At 36.6% G+C, this 15,520-nt stretch overlaps 1 pseudogene; it reads right to left on the bottom strand.

Moving 5' to 3' along the window:
• Nucleotides 1-666: 666 nt before the first annotated feature.
• On the bottom strand, nucleotides 667-15,068 carry LOC114037196 (annotated as a pseudogene).
• Nucleotides 15,069-15,520: the final 452 nt, after the last annotated feature.

The raw sequence follows: 15,520 nt of genomic DNA on the forward strand, positions 1-15,520 counted from the left end.
ATGTAGTTCCCTCACTAGAATGTAAGCTCTTTGTAAGTAGGGACTGGTTCACTTTTGTATGAATCCTCTTTGATTAGCCAACTGCCTGGAACACAGTAGGCACTTAATAGATTCTTGTTGATTTATAGAATGAATGCCCCATAAGGCTGCTAAGGTAAATAGAAATGACTTTTTCATTCTTCAAAACAGCAGAGTTGTATGTAAGTCATTTTTTTTTCTCTTGTAGAGCTTATATACTAGTGCTTTGTAAAGTGATGCTCTTGACAACTCTTCAGGATAGTTTTAACTGTGGCACATTTAACTGAATAATTCTCTATCAGGGTTGTTTGGGAGACAATAGATTTTCATTTAAACTGACTATATTTAATAATTATAATCTCTTTCATGCCATGTGAGTACAAATGAATTTCCTTTATTGCTATAGTCAGGTTGGCATTTATCTGTAAAATACCAGAAATATCTTTCAGTGATAGTAGAGACTTAAAATTTAGGTTTAGATGGCATGGAGGAAATGACAACTTTCTCAGAAATAGCTGAAATGATAGGTTTGGCCATCACTTTCTTTTTCCCTTCGGTGAGCTGCTAGCTTTATTATGGGCACAGCACTGCATTGTGGGTTCAGCCTTGGGGCTGCCTGCTATGACTGTTTCCCCTAGACTGCTTCCCCTAGACATCCTTCAGGCTCAGCCTCTGGAATAGGTACTTGCCCAGCCCAGACTGGGGGTCTACCTGCACATAGTGCAGGGTGGTCAGATGGTCACCCAGATGGTTCAGTAGCTTCTTCTCCTAGCATAATGGCTCTCCAGGAAGTCACAGATGTGGATCCCTTTGGCTGAGTCCAGGGCGTGCAGCTTCAGGAGGGCCTGGTTCAGGCCCTTCTCCAGGTTTAGGCAGCCTCCATGGCATCCAAGCTGTGATGCCACTCATCTTGGGCAGGTTTCTACACAGCCCAGAGGAGGTCACGGCCTCCATGCTGGTTCTGGAGCAGCATCAGGCACTTGGTGCCCTCACATTTGTCATTCACCAGCTCACGGAAGAAACTCAACACCTAGGCAGGGTGACTTTGTCCAGGTCAAAACAGAAACCCTGGGACAGGTAGGAATTAGGAGGCCTGCAGATAGAGTTTGGCCAGGCAGGGTGACATCTGCCTCAGAGAAGTTTTGGTGGATCTAGGAGGTAGAGCTCAAGGCACCAAAGACTAAGGGAAGGACAGCTGTTCCTCGAGATGAGGGCTGGATAGTCCTGGGTGGGTCGATGGTCTCAGAAGGGGGAGCTTATGGCTGGTCCAGGAGGTCAGGGGAGGGTGCTCCCAAGGGCTGGTGGAGTACAGAAAGGTAAAGGACAAAAGAGAGGGGAGCTGGAGGACCCCGGATCCATTCAGTCCAAACACTGTTCAAGCAAGAACCAGAGAAAGGTGACTTGGTGTGGCCATCACTTCTGGTACAGGTTCCAGTTGAGATCCATAGATCAGCCTTTGGGTACTGGTTTTGAGATGTGTGGATCTGAGATCCTGAATTCTACTTCAAGAGAAGAATCTGCTCTTGAATCTCTGGATTTCAACACTATACCCCGATCTCCTCTCATGATGGAAGATTCTTCTACCCTGTAACCATCTCTTCCCATTGATGATGAGTTTTTCCAGGGAAGTGATTTTTAGGAAGTGCCAAGGCCAGTCATCCTTCTTTTCTCTTCAGTCTCCACTCTTATCTCTCAGCACTTTACCACCATACTACATGGTATTTTGTCTCTCTTCTACCACTTCTATATCTTTTTTAAGTATTATCTTCTAAAATTATTACTGAGGTGCTGAAATTATCATTAGCAACAATACTTTCTAGGAATAAAAAAATCATGAGAAGATAATCCCAATATCTTTTGTGAAATGTTTCCCATACTTTACTAAGCTTGAACTCAGGGTTTCTCATTCCTCTACCAATTAAATCACATACTAAACACATCCTTAAACAAGTCATTTCACCCATAACATTCTCACTTTCCCCATCATTAAAATCCAGTGTAGATTTATTTAATGTCTAATGAGTGTAAATTATCTGATTAGGGTCAGTGTCACTTGCTCATTCAAGAAACTCCATAGAAGAGATTGTGGAGGGGAATAAAATGTGATAAGATTGGGAATATAGGAAGGATTGGAAGGTTGTGAGTGGATCAAAAAGTCAAACAATATATTTTATGTTTATTCCTAGTGTTAATATAGAGCTACTGAATTTTTTTGAGTAAAGGATTTGACATGGTCAGACTAGTGCTTGAAGAAATTAATTTTGGCAGCTGGGTAGATGATGTCTTGGAGTGAGGAGAGACTTGATACAGGAAAATCAAGCAGAAGGCTATTACAGTAGCCCAAGCATAAAATTATCAACAGGCAGTGTTTTGTTTTTACATTCTCATTGCTTCAAACATATCAAGTATTTAAATAAATATGTCAAATTAAGGTCAATTGAATTATGCGTGTAAAGCATGCATTTGTATTTTCATACAAAATAATATACAATATTATATGAAAATACATCTTATGAATATGAATCTTAAATGCATCACATCACAATTAAAATCAGAGGAAAATGGGAAGATGGGCTTTACCCAGTTATGGGGCAGGAGGAATTCTTAACTAAACTCAGGATAAAGGTGATTATAAAAGATAAATGGACAATTTCAATTAAATAAAATTTAGAAGATTTTACATAAATAAAATCACTATATTTGAATAAGAAGGAAAAATAATTGATATGGAAATATATTTTCATAGCTAAAATCTCTGGTAAGGTTATGATATCTAAAACATGTAGGAATTGATGCAAGTATCACAAAAGCAAGGTGGTCAATGGACATAAACAGGTATTTTTCTAAAGAACAAATATCTATCCTGTCTAATTTGAAAGTCTGTATTTCAAGTACACTTCTGTTCATGAAGGTGGTATTTCTTCTTTGTCCAGGTTTCTATAATGAAATCCAGATCAGGGAAGTTTTTTTTTTAAATCCATACTAGTGTATGTTGTAAAACAAAATTATTTACATTTTAATTCCCATCAATTTGTTTTTGACAAAGCTGCTGTTAGTTGTATTGGTTAATTTTCTAAATTGGCTTGGGTTTTATCTAATGGTTTTAGTTACTGGAAAATAAAAAAAGGTTGAATTGGTCATTTAATGGTAGGGATTGCTCTGTTTTCAGAATTAATTACTTACCTCAATCAGAATGTGGAAACCAATTTATTTTCTATTTGAATTCAATTTACTCAGGGCTATGAATTTGGTCTTGCGCATGGGTTGGTTAAGGAAGATAGTCCAGGTTTTCTGAGTAGCAAATCCCAAACTTTGACTTCTCTGGCTGAATCTAAGATATTAGAAAACATTTTATACTTCTTACTTCTTCAGCATGGAGAATTGGCAGTATAAAGTTGTTATATGTAGCATGATAAATTCATTTTAAAAGATAAGGAACAAGCCAGTTCTCCTCATCAAGTCTATTTTACATCATTCACTGTTCATACTAAGCATAGCATTGAAGCCCACTCCAACCCAGAGAATCCTTATGCCATGTTCAACAGTTACAATTGAGTTTCTGGTCCCAAAACAAGATATGTATATCTCCCTTACAGAGTTCTAGGAATATTCCTGAGTAGTCACTATTGATTCTCTAATGCCATTGGTTTGAACTGCCCCCCCCATCAGTCTCCTTCTTTCCAGAACTGAGAATCAATTTGTAAATGGGTATTTACTAAGGTTGTAGAATAAAAACAACTGGTATAAAATAATTCCCTCTTTACAGTCTGACACACTCTCCCACAGGTACATTCAGAGTTGAAAAGAGAGTGGACTCAAGATTAAAGAATACATGTGGCAAAGGAGAAATTCATAGCCCTGGATGTTGAAAGTCCTTTTCTCCCATTTATGGAGATAGTGGGGGGGTTCCAGAATTTCCTCTTAAGCTTAATGAATCTACATCTAGTGTGTTCCTGGCTCCCAATTCAGACACTGCCAACATCTACTACCATTACAGGTGTTTTTTTGTGTGTATGAGGTGGTATGGGGAAGGGGAATCTAGAAAATTGTCTGATATGAAGAATAAAAGTACAACATACACTTAACCCACTGAAACTCATAAGGTCCAACTCCAGCCAAAATCATGACTAGCCTAATTTAGGATCTAAGGCCTCTCCTTCATGCCATTTTTCCTTAAGAGTTTGATGGCACCCTTTCTCTATCCTACATTGCCATTTTCCTCCCTGGACCTCCTGGATTCTACCTAATAATGATTTTATACAGGATGCAGTGGGTATCAAAAATAATCCCTTAGCCATTTAGAACTGACTTCCTGCCTGGCATCATTTTACTTCCTCCAATGGGCTTTTAAAGACTTTTCACACTATAGCTGAAATTACTTCAGTTACATTACTGAGTTATATTATTTATAACTGAGATCAAGTAATCTCATCATCTTATTAATTATTTTAAATGATCTTGGGTGAATTGTTGAGTGAATATCAATTAAGACCACCCTAACACTATCATGGCTCATCTCTTAATATTATACCCTGGGAATATATAGATTATTAACAATACCTCTACAAAAGTTTTGCGTTAGTGAAGTGATTAAATTTTTGAAGTCTATGAACTTCATGTCCTTAATGTTCTTCCAAAAGAAAGTTTTTTTAAATGGTTGTAGCAATGAAATGCTTTTGATGTTCTAGGACTAGCCTAGCTAAGAAAATAATACAGTTTTCACCTGAAGGGTGATGGCTAAATGATTAAGTTTTTTTTTTTTGTCATGGCCATGCATATATTATACAAAAATAGAAATAATTCACTAGTCCTACGTGATTCTCTTCTGTTTCTACAGTGATGGTTGTGTATAGTTGGGGTGGGGAGGGAGAAGAGTATGGGAATGATAGGAATCACATTTTAAAACTATTCACATGTTATTTTTGAAAACAAATCTATCAATAACCTTTTTACTCTTCTAAATTTTCCCCTTTATTACTCCTTTTTTCCCTTCTAGTAAGCCATCATATGAAACAAATACAACTTTAAAGAAAAAAAAAGGGAGATAGAAGAGAAAAAATTATCAGCAAAATCAGCCAATACATTGAAAAGTTTAAAAATATACTCACTGTTGCATACCTTTGCACCTCCCCTTCCTCTCTGGAAATGAGTGGGGAGAAAGGTTTTCTCTTTTTTCTTCCTTAATGCCATGCTTATTCTTTGTAATTTTTGAATGTTTCCTTTGGATTATTTTGTAGTTTGTGTTCTTTCCATTTGCATTGTTGTAGTAATTGTGTGTATTGTTTTCTTGGCTCTACTAACATCACTCTGAATCAGTTAATGTAAGATTTTTATATGCTTCTCTGAATTCATCATTTGTTTATTCAATAAATATTTATTAAGCATCTACTGTGTGCTAGCCACTGTGATAAACTCTGGGTATTTACAAAGAGACAAAAGATAATCCCTGCCATCAAGGAACTCATATTCTAATGGGAGAGACAGCATGCAAACAAATATATATGAAGTAAATTATGTACAGGATAAATAGGAAATAATTAAAAGGAGGAAAGCACAGAAATTAAGAAGGGTTAGGGAAAGCTTTCTGTAAAAGGTCAGATTTTAGTTGGGACTTAAAGGAAGTTGGGGAAGCCAGCAGTCTGAGTGGAGAAGGGAGAACATTCCAGGACTGGGGGAAAGCCAGAGAAAATGCCCATAGCAGAGGTATAGTGTCTTGTTCAAGGAACAGCTAGCAGACCAGTGTCACTGAATAAAAGAGTATGGGTCAGAAAGTAAGATATAAGAATGTTGGAAAGATAGGAGGGGGATACATTATGAAAGGCTTTGAATACCAAAGAGAGTATTTTGTATTTGTTCCTTGAGGCAATAAGAAGCCCCTGGAATTTATTGAGGGTGACATGACCAGAACTGCATTCAGGAAAACCACTTCAGTGGTTGAGTGAAGAATGGATTGGAGTAGGGAAAAACTCAAGGTAGCCAGTCCAAACAGCAAGCTGTTGCAGTAATCAAGATATAAGTTGATGATGAAGGCCTGAACTAGAATGGTGGCAGTGTCAGAGAAGGGAGAGGGGAACATTCAATATTTGCAAGGGTTAAATTGACAGGCTTTGGCAAGAGCTTTGATATGGCACGTGGGAGATAGTGAGGAATCCAAGATGATTCTTAGGTTGTGAAACCAAGGCACCAGAAGGATTATGTTGCCCTTTACAGTAAAAGGGAAGGTAAAAGTAGGGGGAGGATTTAGGGAGAAAGATAATGTGTTCTGTTTTGGACATATTGAGTTTAAGATTTCCATTGGACATCTGCCTCAAAATGTCTGAAAGGCAGCTGGACATAGGAGATTGGAGTTCAGCAAAAACACTGGAGCAAAAAAGGTAGATTTGAGAATCATCAGCATAGAGATGGTAATTAAATCCATGGAAGCTGATGAAATCACCAAATGAAGTAATTAAGAGGGAGAAAAGAAGAGAATCCAGGATAGAATCCTGAAAGACACCTCCTATTAGAGATTGTGACCTGGAAGAGGATCTAGCAAATGAGACAGAGAAGAAACAGTCAGAAAAATAGTAGGAAAACCAAGGTAGAATTTTGTCCTAAAAACCTAGAGAGAAGAGAATATCAAGGAGGAGAGAATAACCAACAATGCCAAAGGCTACAGAAGGTCAAGGAGCTTAATGACTGAGAAAAGGTTACTGGATTTGGCAACTGGAAAGAGCAATTTTGGTGGAATGATAAGGCCTGAAACCAGGTGGTAAGGAGTTAAGAAGAGAATGAGAGGAGAGAAAACAGAGGCACCTATTTTAGATGGCCTTTTTGAGGAGTTTTACTACAAAGGATGGAAGAGAACTAGGGTGATAGCATGGGCGGGGGAGGGAGGAAGTTTTTTTTTTCTTTTTCTTTCAAAATAGGGGAAACATGGGCATGTTTATAGGCAATATTCTTTGTTTCTAACTGCAAATTAATATTTCATTATATTCAATTATGACAATTGTTTTCATCATGGAAACAAAGAAAATGGCAAATATTATTTTGGAAAATTAGAAACTAGAAATTAGTATAACCTAACTGGGCTATAACAGCCCAGCCATAATTCCATACAGAGGCCATATTTTAGGTCTACTTTCCCTCCTAGGTCAATCCTACAACATTTGTTCAACCACCAAACTGTATTGATTCAGTCTCTTATCTCATAAGAATGCATACTCACCAAAATGGTTGGATCATTTCACAACTCCACCAACAATGCATTACTGTTCTAATTTTCCCACATCTTCTTTAACATTTATTATTTTCCTGTTTTGTCATGTTGGCCAATCTGAGAGGTGTGATATGGTACCTCAGAGTTGTTTTGATTTGCTTCTATCTAAACAACAGTGATTTAGAACATTTTTTTCTTATTACTATAGATGGCTTTAATTTCTTCATCTGAGAACTGTCTTTCATATCCTTTGATCATTTATCAATTGGAGAATGGCTTATATTCTTATAAATTTGACTTAATTGTCTATATATTTTAGAAATGAGGCCTTATCAGAGACACTGGTTGTAAAAATTGTTTCCTGGCAGAGCCAAGATGGCAGAGGGAAAGCAGTGACTTGCTTAAACTCTCCCCCAAACCCCTCCAAATACCTGTAAAAAAAGGCTCTAAACAAATTCTAAAGCAGCAGAACCCACAAAAAGACAGAGTGAAACAAATTTCCAGCCCAAGAAAGCCTGAATGAAAGGTATATCACACCAAGGCTGGGAGAGGAGTACAGTTTGGCATGGGTGTGCAGGCCTCAGAGGATTGAATCATGGGTAGCTGTGGAGGTTTCCAGACTTCTCAACCTACCAATACCAAAGAAAACTTGGAAGGTCAATGGGAAAAGTCTGTGACTGTGGTGAGAGAGAAGCTAGGTCTCAGCTTCAAGTCAGGAGCATGACCTAGGGCAGTGGCTGCTTTCTGAACTTCTGGCCCACAGACTGAGGGGGTATCAAGTGGCTGATTAAAGGGGATTGCAGGAATCTCTTTGGCAATCCTGAGGCAAGAATCTCTTACTTTGCCAGTGCTTGGATCTGGGTCACAGTTCTGAGGGGTGGTCCTGGGGCGAGGAGGAGTGCTGGTGTGGTGGAACTTGTTGTGGCAGTGGAGAGGAAACACCTCACCCCTTATCATACCAACTTGGAAGAACTGAAAATTTACAGGTCCCTAGAAGTATCTCTGAAAACAGCTGTACAAATCCCTGAAGCTTTGGATAGTACATTCTCCACATTGGAAGCAGACTCTTACCTTAACAAAGAGTTTAAAACTCAAGTAATGGGCTGGGATCATGAGGAAACCTCGCAAAAAGAGTCAGACTATATTATCTTACTTTGGTGACAGAAGAGCAAAACATAAAACCAGAAGATGACAACAAAGTCAAAGCTTCTACATCCAAAGCCTCCAACAAAAATATGAATCAGTCCCAGGCCTTAGAAGAACTCAAAAAGGATTTTCAGAAGCAAATAAGAGAAGTAGAGGAAAAACTAGGAAGAGAAATGAGAGTGATGCAAGAAAAACATGAAAAACAAGTCAACAGCTTGCTAGAGGAGACCCAAAAAAATACTGAAGAAAATAACACCTTAAAAAATAGCCTAACCCAAATGGCAAAAGAGGTCCAAAAGTTTAAAAGCTTACTGAAGAAAATACTTCCTTAAAAATTAGAATGGAGCAATTGGAAGCTAGTGACTTTATGAGAAATCAAGACAGTGTAAAACAAATCCAAAAGAATGAAAAATTAGAAAACAATGTGAAATATCTCATTAGAAAAACAACTGACCTTGACAGTAGATCCAAGAGAGAGAATTTAAAGATTATTGGACTATCTGAAATCCATGATCAAAAAAAGAGCCTAGACATCATCTTTCAAGAAATGGTCATCTTTCAAGAAATGATGTGTTTTGCATAACTGCACATGTATAACCTATATTGAGTTGCTTGCCTTATCAATGAGGGTGGGTGAGGAGGGAGGAAGGGAGAAAATTTGGAACCCAAAGTTTTAAAAACACATGTTTAAAAAAATGTTTTCACATGCAACTGGGAAATAAGAAATACAGGAAATGGGGTACTGACATCTATCCTGTCCTACAGGAAAATAGAAGGGGAAGGGGATAAGAGAAGGTGGGGAGAGATAGAAGGGAAAGCAGACTAGGGGAAGGAGTATTCAGAATGCATACCATCTTGGGGTGGGGAGAGTGGTGAGATGGGTTGAAAATTTGGAACTCAAAATCTTGTGGAAGTGAATGATGAAAACTAAAAATAAATAAATTTATTAATAAAAAATTTATTTTGTATTGCAAACTTGATAAACATCAAAAGTTATTAAATTAAAAAAAATTCTTTCCCAATTTTCTACTTTCCTCATAATCTTGGTTGCATTGGCTTTGTTTATGCAAAAACTTTTCAATTTAATGTAATCAAAATTATCCGTTTTGCATTTCATAATGTTCTCTACCTCCTGTTTGTTCATGAATTCTTCTGTTATCCATAAATCTGATAGGTGAACTATTCCTTGCTCTCTCAGTTTGCTTATAGTATTAGCCTTTATATCTAAATCATGAACTCATTTTGACATTATTGTGCTAAATGGTATGAGATTTTGGAGAGCTATTTGGAACTATGCCGAAAGGGCTATAAAAAACATGCATAGCCTTTGACCCAGCAATAGCACTTCTAGGGCTGTATTCCAAAGAAATCATAAAAATGGGAAAAGGACCTATATGTACAAAAATATTTGTAGCAGGGGCAGCTAGGTGGTGCAGTAGATAGAGCACTGACCCTGAAGCCAGAGGATGTGAGTTCAAATCTGGCCTCAGACCAAACATTTGATACTTACTAGCTGTGTGACCCTGGGCAAGTCACTTAACCCCAATGTCTAATATATATATATATATATATGTATCAGCTCTTTTTATGGTGTCAAAGAATTGGAAATTGAGGGAATGCCCATCAATTGGGGAATGGCTGAACAAGTTGTGGTATATGAATGTAATGGAATACTATAGTGCTATAAGAAATGATGAACAGGCAGACTTCAGAAAAACCTGGAAAGACTCGTATGGACTGATGCTGAGTGAAGTGAGCAGAGCCAGGAGAATGTTGTACACAGTAACAGCCATGTTGTCTGATGACTAACGTTGATAGACTTAGCCTTTCTCAGCAATGAAAGGATCTAAGACATCTCCAAAGGTCTCATGATGGAAAATGCTACCCACATCCAAAGAAAAAAACTATGGAGTTTGAATGCAGATTGAAGCATACTATTTACTATTTTTTCTTCTGTTTTGTTTTGTTTTCTCTTTCTTGTGGTTCTTCCTATTGGTTCTAATTCTTCCTTACAATATCACTAATGAGAAAATATGTTTAATAGGAATGTATATGTATAGCTTATATCAGATTGTGTGCCATCTTGGGGTGGGAGGTGAGGAGGGAGGGAGAGAAAAATTAAAAACTCAAAAGCTTATGGAAGTGGTTGTTGATAAGTTAAAATAAATTAATAAAAAAAGAATGCATACTCACAATACACTCTTTTAGCCAGATTCCTATATCTCTTTGGGAACACATAGAAAGAGAATTATTGTTCACTTAGAGTGAGCATGACTTCATCAACAAGTCATGACTTAAAAAAAAGAAGGTATTAAGATATAATTCAGGCTACCTCCTCATATATATCACAGGAGTGTTATTATGTGTCTTGAAGGGGGGTAGAATAGATGTCTCTAGTCTTTTTCTCCAATCTCTTCTCCAAGGAAGACTTTACTTCCTACCAAGAGGGTAAGTAGGAAATTGGGGCCAGAAGCTGGCCTACTCTGCTCTCCTCAGAAAGAGGGGGGTACCAGTCTAAAATTATATCTATCAGCTCTCTTAAATAAGTCTAGGGGTTGTGGTCTTCAGTTTCAAACTAAACTTCTAATCACTGTTTATTAATAAGGAAAGGAGCAGCTTTCTATTCTAAGCCTCATTCCCTTCCCCCCAAATACCAGTTCCACAAGGAACACATATAGAGGGTAGCAAAGAAATCCATTTGTCCAGGTCAATCACAAAACAGAAATCATTTCACATTTATTTAGTTACTACTATGTGCCAGGCATAATACGAGGTTATTTGGTCCAAAAATAAAATAGTCTCTTCTCTCAAAGTTCATTCACTTTATAGGGGGCAATAATATATACATATATCAATATGTAGAGAATAAATGAAAAATAAATAAAATATCATTAGACAGTGACTTCAGTTTGTGTAGAAGGTAGTACTTGAGAGGAGTCTTGTCTCAATTGCATTTAAATTTTAGAATAGATATTCTTTAATAATATGTGATTAAAGTTCTCTTTGAACTCAATAAATGCTAACTGGTTAAAATCAACTGGAAAAAAAAAAGCCCTAGGATTACTTAGCTTGGAGAAACCATAATAGGAATCATGTTTGATAAGCAGCTTCAAGTATTTAAATGACTTTCATATGTAAAAGTGATTGTAATTTTTCTACTTGTCTTCAGAAGGTAGACTTTGCTTATAGATGCAAGTTGCAGAGAGGCAGGTTTCAAATTTGGCATAGTTAAATCTGTCCTATATTTTTTCAGGGAATTTGGGAAAATTCTATTTTTTAAAATCAGAATTTATAGGTAGTTTATTTAGAGACATCACAATTTTGATATGACTTTGTCTTCATCCCTACTATAGTGCCTAGAACACAGTAAATGTTTAGTAAATGCTTGTTGATTGATTCTTCTCATCACTTCCCTCCAAATAAAAATGGTATTCATATGACAGGTTTTGTCACATGTACCATTCCTGTCCATTAGATTATAGAAATAAAATGCTTAGTGATTTTTGAGACTTCTGCTCAGGGAATACGTGTGAATAACAGTTATATGTCACTCACAGGGAAGATGGAAAGTCATTTGTATCAGAGATTTTACAAATTAGTTTCTTTTGATATGGAGATATACTAATTAATTTTCTTGAGACCAACATCTGCAATAAGAATTGATCTATGAAATGAGATGTGACAGACTACTTAATGCTGTATTAAGATGGAATGAGATGTTTGGTAGAAAATTAAATTCTAAATCGAGTCCTTGAGAAAACCTAATTTTATTCCTCTGCTCATCTTTTAACTTTATTTTTAGCTGGGTCAACATCTTTTCCCTGCATGTCCAAGATGCCTAATAGGGATTAAACATCAATATAATTATTCTTGTTTCTTATTCTCTCTCATCTCTTCCTCCCTCCTCCTCCTGCCTGGCCCACCTTTTTAATAGTAAGGGAAGTGCCATTGGATCAATATATTGTGATTTCAGTGGACTTGCTAGTTCCTCCACTGATGCAAATCATAACCCCTCTGTCTTAGTAGACAGAACAGAAGCCTGGAACTGGAAGGTAACTTCAGAAGTCATCTAATCCAATACATGACCACAGGAGAATCCCATCTACATCCCTGATTGAAATTCTCCAGGGAGGAGGAAGACACAAACTCCTGAGGCAGCCCAATTAATTTTGGATGGCTCTAATCATGATGAAGTTTTGCTTTCCTGCAACATTTCAAGGAACTGAAATTTCATCCTTAAGGCTATTCCCTCCACTGAATGCCTCTCTTTGATTTAGTAAATGGTTTGACACAATTGCTGGGGGAAAACCATTCATCATCCTGGAACAACTCAAGTGATGAACCTCTCCAAATTTAGCTAGGCCTATTCTCAGATAATAAATAGTTAGTCTCTCACTAAGCTTTTAATTGAAGCCATTTAATTTTGATGTAGGACCAGACAACATGTGCTTTACTAGCACACCCTCTGAAAACACAGAGTAGGGCTTGGACCCAGAACAATCTAAAACTGATATTGACTTTGTATCCACTATGCTTAAAATTCATTAAAAGAAACTCCATTCAATGAAAAATTATGTCATTGCTTCCTAATGCAAGACATAGTGCTAGGTTTGGTGAATGCAAAGGGAAAAAATGAACTAGTTGCTATCTTCAAAAAGGCTACATTCTCCTTAGGGCATATCCTATGTACACAAATAAAAACTAACATGTCTTAGTAGAGAGAGCACTGAGTATTATGTAAGGAGGCCTGTGCTGTGATAATGACTCTGATGGCTTTAATGACCTTGGAAAACTCACTAGATTTCTCTGGGCCTTGGCTTCCTCAACTATAAAATGAGGAGGTTGTATTAAAGAACCTTTGAGGTTCCTTTCATTTTTAGATCTACAGTTGCCTGCACACCATGAAAAGATGTTACAATGGGACTTTTTATTGCATTTAATCTGTCTTTCTACAACTTTCTCCTATAGTTCCTAATTGTGCCAATTTGTTAGGAAGCCACTTGACAGGTATATTATAGGAGAAATTACTTTTTTATATGAATTGGCTAAATGACCACTGAGATCTCTTACAAATTTAAAATTCTAGAATGTTTTAGAATGTTTTAGAATATATAGAATGTTTTTTTATTCTTTGCCCCTTTTCTGGGACAAAGGATGAGTCTAATCCCCCAACCCCATGACAAATGATTCATTGTTTGAAAACTGCTATTGTATTCCTTTTCTATGTCTTCTTCTCCAGGCTAAATATCCACAATTCTTTCAACCAACCCTTATATAGAATTATGCATAGAACTCTTCTATCTTGGACTCCCTTTCTAGGTAAGGTCTTCTTTAAAGTATGGTGTATAGAATTGAACAGAATCCTCCACATGTGGTCATATCAAAGCAATATACAATCAAACTTTTACATTCCTTGTTCTTGAAACTATGGCTCTTTATGTAGCTTTTGCTTCTTTGATGTCATGTTATATTATTGAATAATGTCTAAATATAGTCCATTAAAATCCACTATTACATAGTTCTTTTAGGCTGTAGAATTGTTGTCACCTAGAATCACAAACTTGTAGTCATTCTCAACTCCACCAAAAGTCAATCAGTTGCCAAATTTTGCCAATTCCTTTTCTACATCTTTTCTATCACTTCCTTTCTTTCCACTCACACTAAGACTATCTTAAGTGAGATATTGTCACATTTCAACGGGACATTTAGAACTGACTCTGAATTGGGTACCTTGCCTTCACTCTTTAATCCCTCCAATCCTTCCTCCAAATTCCTGCCAAATTATATTGCTAAAGGACAGTTCTTGCCATGCCAACCATCTTACTACTCTGCCTTCTGGACTACCACATCTCTGGAAACTATGCCTTGTGTAACTTAATCCAATCATTTTTTAAAAATTTATATCCTGGGACTGAGTTGTAATGTTTGGCAAGTAAGAATATGTGAACTCATATAGCAAAATATATGAAGCTGGCCCCAAATAACTGGTCCATACTTTAATCCTATCCAGTTATCTCTCTTGGTCTCCTTCTTGCCATCTGTCCTGCCAAAAATACTGAAAGCTACAATTTCTTCTTGTAATAGTGTCATGCAGCTCCTCAGTGACTTCCTTCACCATCCATGTGACTAAACAGAAAAAAATGCCCATTCATGTCTACCACTACTTCATATGTGTTATCTCCACCTGATAGAATATAAGTTCCTCAAAGGGAAGGATTATTTTGTATTTGTGTCTCCAATATGTAGCACAATGGTTGGCATATTGTAAGCATTTTATAAATTCATTTCATTCATTTGTTCACATCACTTCCCTATTTACAAAGTTCCAGTGGTTCCTAAAAGCCTCTAGGATAAAATACAAAGTCTTCTGTTTGTCATTTAAGGATCTTATTAATCAGTATCTGACTCATATTTTCAAGCCAGTTGCATATGTCTCCTCCCTCCCCCAACATTTTGCTCTCCATTAAAATTATTAACTAATTTGTTTTTTATACAGAAGAAAACCAAATTACCAATATAAAAATGACAATGGAAAATTAACAGCAAATGAATGAATTAAAATAATTATTAGAAACTATTTTGTCATTTCAATAAAGTTGACAATGAAAATGAAATAGATGAATATTTCCAAAAACAGAAACTGTCCAGATGAGCAAACTGTCCTATTTACTGTTATTTATATAAAAATTCCATCACTTACCTCCATGACTTTTTATAGACTGTCCTCCATGCCTTCATAATTCTTATAAATACTCTTCCAGCTTTATCCTTTGTACTTATAGAAACTGCCAGGATTTGATGGTGGTGATCAGACTTGACAATCTCAATAGATTCTATGTCATCTCACTAATTAGAATTATCTTCATCTGTAAATATGACCATCAAATTTCATCATTTGGAAGCTAATTATCTGATGACAATACTCTCTAAAGTTGATTAGGCTGATCATTGGAAAACTGGCATATAGTCTATTTCTCGGCCCATACTTGAGGTATTTCAACTTCAGTGGCTTACACTCAACTGCCATAGCTTTTAAGAATGATAACAGCACTATACACCATAGTAAGAATTATACATGAAAACATAAATGCTTCTCCCAACTTATTTTTGTACAAAATCATGGCAATAACAATATAACAAATCATGAAAGAAGCATGG

Source organism: Vombatus ursinus, unplaced genomic scaffold (assembly GCF_900497805.2).
Source record: "Vombatus ursinus unplaced genomic scaffold, bare-nosed wombat genome assembly UNPS02010284.1, whole genome shotgun sequence".
Classification (NCBI taxonomy): domain Eukaryota; kingdom Metazoa; phylum Chordata; class Mammalia; order Diprotodontia; family Vombatidae; genus Vombatus; species Vombatus ursinus.